Genomic DNA, 9,244 nt, shown 5'->3' with positions numbered 1-9,244 from the left:
AAAAAAAAAAAAAAAAAGAAAGAAATTTAAATAGCTTCCCTATTCGGCCACCCACACCCACACACCCACCTCCCCTCCCCTACAAAGTTTTTCTTACACTTCATGTTTTAATAGATATTTTGAATTTGGGTGTTATGTCTCTTAAAGGATGGGCATGGAGGGTAGGTAACAAACACAGTGTTTGAGTAAGTGAACTTTCACTGGGTGATGACGCTACATAAAAGAGCAAATTTGAAAAGAAAAGTCATATTTGCTACTAAATTGTATTAATAACTGCAAAACAGTTAAGAGCCCAGACTCTGGTGAGAGACAATTTAGTTTCAATTTCTGACTCTGTCATTTGTCAAGCTATGTGACCTTGGGCAAGTTACTTAAACCCCTCTGAACCTTAGTTTCCTTGTACGTAATAGAAGATAATAACAGTAATTTATTTCGGAGGGTGTATAAGAATTAAATTTGATAATGTAGGTAAAAACATTTAATACATTTCCTGGCAAATGGTGGGTACAATACTCAGTAAATGTCAGCAACGAGAACAGTAATGATGAAAATGGTGGGTGATGACGATGACGGCCATCATCACCCAGGCTGAGGGGAACATAAATACATAAATAATAGGGATGAGGCAGCAGGCTCTGCGCGGGGCCAGCTTCTCAAAACTGCTGCAGTCTTCTTGAGAGGAAGGGGTAGTAATGTGACTCTGTGGTTACTGGTCACGAGGACAAAAGCAATTGACAAGCCCCTCTACTCTAAGCTCTAAATGAGCTGTGTCTTCACAGCAGACCCACAAGGATTTGGCAGCAGTTTATAAATGAGATCCCTGCATATGGGTCCAAGAAAGCCTTTGCCAAATGCCTTCCAGGGTCAGAAGAGGGATATGAAATTAATTTACTGACTCTTCTAAAACGTGTCCTGTACTTCTAGGAAAAACACTGGCATTACTGTTAAATCCTTTAAACACATCAAGCTATGACTCTCACCATCTTTTCTTTGGGGCTCTTGCAATAGCTTCCTAAATGGCTACATACCAGACTTATCTGCCTTTGTCCTGTTTATCACATCCAACTAGGATTATCTTCTTTAAAAAATTTTTTTTGGCCAAGCGTGGTGACTCACACCTGTAATCTCAGCACTTTGGGAGGCTGAGGTGGGCAGATCACGAGGTCAGGAGATCGAGACCATCCTGGCCAATATGGTGAAACCTCATCTCTACTAAAAATACAAATATTAGCTGGGCATGGTGGCCCATGCCTGTAGTCCCAGTTACTAGGAGGCTGAGGCAGGATGATTGCCTGAGCCCAGGAAGCAGAGGCTGCAGTGAGGTTGAGATCATACCACTGCACTCCAGCCTGGCAACAGAGCAAGGCTCCATCTCAAAAAAAAAAAAAAAAAAATTTTTTTAAGAGACAGGGTCTTGCTGTGTTGCCCAGGCTGGACTCAAACTCCTACTCAAGTGATCCTCCCGCCTTAGACTCCCAGTATCTGGGCATACACCACTGTGCCTAGCCTGAAAACAAACTTTTTTGGAGACAGTCTCACTCTGTTGCCCAGGCTGCAGTGCAGTGGTGCGATCACAGCTCACTGCAGCCTCGACCCCCCAGGCTCAAGCAATCCTCTCATCTCAGCCTCCCAAGTAGCTGGGACGACAGACGTGAACCACCACACTCAGCGAATTTTTCTATTTTTTGTAGAGATGGGTTTCCCCATGTTGCCCAGGCTGGTCTCTTCCTGGGCTCAAACTATCCACCCACCTTAGCCTCCTGAAGTGCTGGGATTACAGGCATGAGTCAGGCACCTGGCCGAAACCGAAATCTTCAACATCTTCACTGCTTGAAGTTCCTCAAAAGCTCTCCCATCCATCACTTGTAGAAAGTGTCTAAAAACTGTTTGCAGATCATACAAAGCTTGTCATGATCTAGTCCCTGCACACAAGTTTTTACCTTATTTCTTGACACTGTTTACCTACCATATACAGCTCTAGCCTCACAAAATACTGGCAGGGGAATCTAGGAAAAAGACATCCAATTTTTTTTTTTTTTTTAAATAAACAGGGCTTCACCATGTTGGTCAGGCTGGTCTTGAACTCCCGACCTCAGGTGATCCGCCCACCTTCACCTCCAAAGTGCTTGGATTACAGGTGTGAGCCACCACGCCTGGCCATGACATCCAATTTTTTTAAAGTCATAACCAAACAGGCTTGTTGGGGGCATTTCATGGGGTGAGATTGAAAATACTGGTAGGCCAGAGCAGTTGCAGATATGTGACTTGGAGTATCTGTGTCTTATGATGGACAGAAATAAAAGTGAGCACACAGAGAAACAGACTATTCTGTAAGAATGTGAAAATTTGAATCTGGAAAGCAACTATATAAACACTATCTGACGACCTTTGTCTTTTGGGGCCAGTGGCTGTTGCTACAATAATAAGCCCATCTGTCTTCCAGAAGGGGCAGTGGAGTCACCTAGGTGCTGCCACATGTCAGGCACAGTGGGCATCAATCTACAATGGGCAGTTCTCTGCAAGGCCATGTGGACACATTATTACAGCACAATTACATTTACAGACTGCTTTTCAAATACATACTCTCCTGTATGTATTACTGCTACTTGTGAACATGAAGTGTTATTTTTACTGTTAACTGATCACTGCAGGAAAAACAATCAGTAAATAAGCAAATCACCTCTGATTAACACTTACTGTGAATTATATTTTAATTTTTAAACATTTGGAGTCACAAGAAGAGAATACTGGCCAAGCCTGAATCCCACCTATGGGTTATAAGAATAAAGGTTGAACATACTGGTAAAGTTTAACCCAAAGCCTGGGCGCAGTGGCTCATGCCTGTAACCCCAGAACTTTGGGAGGCTGAGGCAGGTGGATCACCTGAGGTCAGAAGTTTGAGACCAGCCTGGCCAACATGGTGAAACCCTGTCTCTACTAAAAATAAAAAATTGGCCAGGCGTGGTGCCACCCACCTGTAATCCCAGCTACTCAGGAGGCTGAGGCAGGAGGATCACTTGAACCCAGGAGGCAGAGGTTGCAGTGAGCTGAGATTGCACTACTGCACTTCAGCCTGGGTGACAAAGCGAGATCCCATTTAAAAAAAAAAATTCAGCCCAAAAGATTTTCATAATTTATTGTTATCAATGTCTTTAATCAAAGCAAAGCCCTTACTTAAAATAGCCAACCAGTAAAATACTAATAAAAGTATTAGTGGGGTTATAGTTAATAAATTTATTGAATGTCTTTCTACTTTAGATTTTTAGTCTTATTAAACATTTGACTTTAAATAAAGATATTGACATTGAGATACTTTATTCTTATTCCCTTCAAATCACTAAATAAATCCAAACACAGCTACAAACGTCAACAATTTTCGTTCTTTTCACTTTAATACTGGCTCACTACTCCGCAGAACCATCACAGCTGACTAGCAGCAGGTCAAGGCAGCAAAACTAAAAGAAAAATACAACAAACCTGGATTTCATGTCTATAGCAGTCCAGATATTTACTGTAATCAATGAACAACATCTGGACACTGGTAGCAAAAAGAACAAGTAATTAAAACTATGGGTTTGAAAAACATGAGTGTCATGTTCCACACCCCATATAGCTGCTCAAGAATACAGGACTCTTAGCAGGCATTAACAAAGTCTGGTTTTAATGTAAACTCATCCTCCTCTTCCCTGACCCTCTAGGGATTCTCAGACGTTTCCTGATAAGCAGATCTAAACAATAAGACAATAATATCCCAAGGAGTTTCTGGCACTAAGCCCCAGAAATCCTTAAAGCAACAAGCACTGTCTAAAAGAAGAAAACCAGGGTACTTATTCTCTTCATGATTTTCTCCCCTAACTCTAGGGAACATGAAAATGCCTTTCCATGCAGCAGCTGTAAAATTCCTTCTGAGGCAGAATGTTTTAGACTAGAGATGGTCTGCTGTTGATAATGTCATTCCCTGACACCTGGAACATTTTGAAAGACTCCTCAGAAATGACCTTTGGGCCAGACCAAACTATGTGGGCCAGCGAATCCCTTCTATTTATGGAGGCCTGAATAACTTGGAACCTCCTGCAGTGACCAACAGATTAAAGGGTAAGTTACTACAGAGACAACAGCAAAGTTATATCGGACACCCTTAAAAAATGCAGAATGTGGGAAACTCTGGAGAATATATGACCAGTTTTTTCAACAAATAAATTGCAAGCAAAAAATTCAAATTTAAAAAAGGAGATGGGTGTGGTGGCTCATGCCTATAATCCTAGCACTTTGGAAGGCTGAGGCAGATAGGCCACTTGAGCCCAGGAGTTCGAGACCAGCCTGGGAAACACAGCAAAACCACATATCTATTCCAGGCATGGTGGCTCACACCTGTAATTCCAGCTACTTTGGAGGGTGGAACGCAAGAATCACTTGAACCCAGGAGGCAAAAGCTGCAGTGAGCTGAGATTGTGAATGGAATCTAGCCTAGGTGACAGAGTGAGACTCAAAATAAATAAATAAGAAAACCACAAATTAAAAGCCACTTAAGAAACACATTAACGGCTGGGTGCAGTGGCTCATGCCTGTAATCCCAGCAGTTTTGGAGGCCAAGGCAGGCAGATCGCCTGAGCTCAGGAGTTCAAAACTACCCTGGGCAACATGGTGAAACCCTGTCTCTACTAAAATACAAAAAAAATTAGCTGGATGTGGTGGCACGCACCTGTAATCTACACAGTAGGCTGAGGTAGGAGAATCGCTGAGCCCAGGAGGTGAAGGCTGCAGTGAGCCAAGGTCATGCCACTGCACTCTAGCTTGGGCAACGGAGTAAGACTCGGTCTCAAAAAAACCAAAGCAAAAAAAAAAAAAACACTTTAACTAAATACAACATGGGTACTTTTCTTGAATCCTGATTCAAACAAGTCAGTTGTTTAAGAAAAAAATGAAATGAAGGGGAAATTGTAAACACTGACTAGACTTGATTCTATTAAGGAATTACTGCTGTTTTGAGGGGTGGCAATAATGGTATTGTTGTCATATGTAAATAAAAGGGAATCCTATTTTTCTTTAAGTCACTAGAACCAAAAGGTCTGTAAAACAGCAAATGGAGGTGGAATATAGAAATCAAGTCAGCTTTCCAGATGTTGAGTGCTGGATATATGGACATTGGATGTATTATTCTTTATTCATTTTTATAAATTTTAAATACGTTATTATGAAAAGGATTGAAAAGTCAAAGAAAGCTACCTGGATGGATAGTTTCAGAGCTTTTCCCTTTCTGAAGTGCCAAGTGGTTTCTGTCTGCAGCTGTCAGTGCAGAATAATCCAGAGACGGGCTCCCTGAGCAATTCCAGCTCCAGACAAAATCCTCCCTTCCCTCCACAGCTAACCAAGTGCTGGTGACTTAGTCTCGCATACCCTGAAAAAGGACAACCTCAGTAACTGCTGGACTGTACAAGTCACTCACTGTCTTCAGGCACTCATTTACCTGGGCCCACTATGGCAAGATGGTTAAGAGCATGGGCTTTGGAGGGAAACAGGCATGAGTTTGAATTCTAGTTCTATCATTTAACAGTGGTATAACTTTAGAGCAAGTTTCTTACAATCTGTACCTTAGTTTCTCCATCTATAAAATGAAGAGTCTAACAGTACCTTCCTTATAAAATCATTTTACGATTAAATGAGAATGCATGTAGTATGGTAACTAGCTAAAATACGAGCTGCTGTTTTTACATTATTGTTGTGGTTACACACAGTAGTCCTCATCTTATCCATGCTTTCACTTTCCACAGTTTCAGTTACCCATGGTCAACTGGGGTCTGAAAATAGGTGAGTACAATGCTAAGATATTTTGATAGTAAGCACGAGAGACCACATTCACATAGTTTTTATTACAATATAGTGTTATAAATAGTCTATTTTGTTATTATTGTTGTTAATCTCTTATTGCACCTAATTTATAAATTAAACTTGATGACAGGTATGTATGTATACCTAGTATATACAGAGTTGGTACTATCCACAGTTTCAGGCATTTACTGGAGGTCTTGGAACACATCCCCTGTGGATAAGCCGGGACTACTTTATATAAGTGTATTTACACCAGACTTGAGGGCCAGGCAGGCAGCAGAGTTTAAAATTTACTGGGGGAGGTGGTGGGCACTGGTAAGTGTCAGGCAGTAGGATAATAAATGAAAGCAGTATTTCAGGAATATAAGCCAAGTAATGGCCTCTACAGGATAGACTGGGTATGTGACACTGGCCTCAAGGACAGCATTGTGGTATATTTGTGGCAGCTTTCTTTTTTAGCATCCTCTATAGTGCTATTAATATAATTTGAGGCCTTGCTCTAGAATACAGCAACCAGGTATGCAAGGCATAACCGTTCGTCATGACAATTCTGAACCAGATTAGAATACTTACTGTTCAGAAATGACAGAAAAGCTAAAAAGTTTCCACATTTCCAGGGAGGGGAGGAAAGAACCAACTAGAAAGCAGGGGGACCTGGGGTGTGAGGCTGGGGAGGTAAGCATAACTCCGCACATCCATTGCAACATTTTCTGCTGATAGGGCAGGCTCATTAATCCTAAGAGAATCACCTCATGAAAACAATGCAGAATGCACGCTGAGCCCAGACCCACGGCTAGAATGTCAGCGCTGATTATTCTCTCCCAGTCCATGTGTTTGTCAGCAACACAAACATTCACATGCTACTTTCGGGAAAATGCAGGCTCTGCGGGAGGGGCTAGAGCAGACGCAGAGAAATTAGCTCTGTGTCTGGGTGGATGGTTTCACTTGCAATGTCAATGAAGAAATGGGGATTCTACTAGCCTGCTGAACCTATGCATTGAAAGGAAGCTAAGAGAGCTTTCTTCTCTCACCCCTCCCTTAGATGGCTCTTCTCTGGATCACAGTATGACCTCTTTACTGGTTGATTCATCTTATGGATTCATCTGTTGGGGCCACACCAGGTACCAGACACTGTTCGAGGTGGGCTCGGGTTATAAACAGGGAACAAAATAAAGATTCTTGCCCTCCAAGAATTTTTTCCTCGAGAAATGGGGAAGGCTGACCAACACATTTTTAGAAAGTCACACCTGCTACAGCAAAAAAAAAAAAAAAAACAGAGCAGGGTACAGGAATGGGGAGTTTCAAAGGACACTGAAAAAAAAAAAAAGGGCTGGGCACGGTGGCTCATGGCTGTATTCCTAGCACTTTGGGAGGCTGAATCACAAGGTCAGGAGTTCAAGACCAGCCTGGGCAACATGGTGAAACTCCGTCTCTACTAAAAATACAAAAATTAGCCAGGCATGGTGGCATGTGCCTGTAATCCCAGCTACTCAGGAGGCTGAGGCAGGATAATTGCTTGAATCCGGGAGACAGAGGTTGCAGTGAGCCGAGATTGCACCCCTGCACTCCAGCCTGGGCAACAGAGCAAGACCCTGTCTTAAAAAAAGAAAGAAAGAAAAAAGAGGGGGATGAACAGTGAGGACAAAAGGCAGGTAGACCTGAATCTCCTCGCCATAGGGATGTTCACCTATGAATTCTGTCACTTCCACACTAGCAAAAAGTGATTAAGGGAACAAAGCAATTGTGATGAAGTTTTATTTTTTTTTTTTTTTTTTTTTTGAGACTGCTGTGCTCCTCCTTCCAAGAAGTCTCCTAATTCATACACAGGTCCAGCTTCTTTCACTCATTGAAATTTAGTTTTTGAGACAGGGTCTCACTCTGTCACCCAGGCTGGAGTGCAGTGTTGCAAGCACAGCTCACTGCAACCTCCACCTCCAGGATTCAAGCAATTCTCCCACCTCAGCCTCCCGAGTAGTTGGAACTACAAGCACATGCCACCATGCCCAGCTAGTTTTTGTATTTTTTGGTAGAGATGGGGTTTCGTCATGTTGGCCAGACTGGTCTCGAACTCCTGAGCTCAAGTGATCTGCCTGTCTTGGCCTCCCAAAGTGCTGGGATTACAAGTGTGAGCCACTACACCCAGCCTGTGCTGGGTTTTATTTCCAAGTCAAAAGAAAATAAATGACTATTTTCTCCATTCTACTTACTTTCTGAAAGATGAAAGCAAGTGTGGTCTAGATAAGGAAGGTGACAACTTAGGGGACTGAACTGAAGCAAGAGACATCAAATGTACTTCTCCTCTCCACATGGGTAAGCTAGTTTTTGGTCTGTTGAGCTTATGGCTAAGACTGCTCCAAGTTCTGACAATGACTCTGGGCTGTTTGTGCATGGAGGCTCCCTCAGGCATAACCTGTTCCAAGAGAGGAGCAAGCTATCACCCCACTGCTACAAGTTAATTATAAGTTTTCTATTGATTTTTCCCCCAGAGGGCCAATCAAAGCAAAATGAACAAGAGTTAATGATCTAGCCCTGAAAAAGGAAGGGTGATACAAAATTATATAGTGCAATTTTAAGTGCCCTCTCCTCCTTCACAACATGCTTCTTCCCCCACCCCACCCCCTAAAAAAAACAGAGATAGAGAAATAAGCAATATTTTAACAGAGGTTGGTGCTAAAAGGCAGGATTATAGATTTGCTTTTCTATATTTTACAAATGGTCTATAAAAAGAGGTATAATTTCTACAATTAGGAAAAAATGGCTAGTCTAAAAAGAAAGAAAAGAAAGACAGAGAAGAGCTGGCCATGAGAATTCACTGCCCAACACCCTAGCAGTTAGGGTTGCTGAACAGCTATCCACGGCTCTACCACTGAGCAACCTCTTGAGATATAATTTAGTAAGATTTATGCCTGGAGTAAAGACTGATCCACAGAGTACGGAAACTATAATTTTACATATCTTATATTTACAATCATGCTGACAACAAAAGTTATCCTGAATATGGCTCTTTCTCTTGTTCTTCACATCAGCTATTTAAATTCTGACTCTTAATGCCAGGAGGAAAATGCTGACCTAATGGTGAAATAAACTTGTACTGGAATCTTGGGATGTTTACCATAAATTATATATACAGGGTTCATAAATATCTTCTGCTTGAAACAAAGTCAACATAGGTTAGAATTTTGGTACACAGCCTTCCTGATGCCATCTTATTTCCTGAAGGACAGATCTTGAAAAAGTATTTGGTAAGGCTTAACACCTATTTATGGTGAAAACTCTCAGTAAACTAGAGTTAAGGGTAATACCTTAAAACTTGATAAAAGTTGGCCGGGCGCGGTGGCTCAAGCCTGTAATCCCAGCACTTTGGGAGGCCAAGGCGGGTGGATCACGAGGTCAAGAGATCAAGACCATCCTGGTC

At 42.0% G+C, this 9,244-nt stretch overlaps 1 protein-coding gene across 1 annotated transcript in view; it reads right to left on the bottom strand.

Annotated features, from left to right (window-relative positions):
• The window catches only part of LOC108306381 (dynamin binding protein), a 134,476-nt gene that overhangs the window by 117,790 nt on the left and 7,442 nt on the right, over positions 1–9,244 (bottom strand). The window lies entirely within an intron of this gene.

This window comes from Cebus imitator, unplaced genomic scaffold, assembly GCF_001604975.1.
Source record: "Cebus imitator isolate Cc_AM_T3 unplaced genomic scaffold, Cebus_imitator-1.0 Scaffold71, whole genome shotgun sequence".
Taxonomy (NCBI): Eukaryota; Metazoa; Chordata; class Mammalia; order Primates; family Cebidae; genus Cebus; species Cebus imitator.
This window is presented reverse-complemented; position numbering and strand designations above follow the sequence as displayed.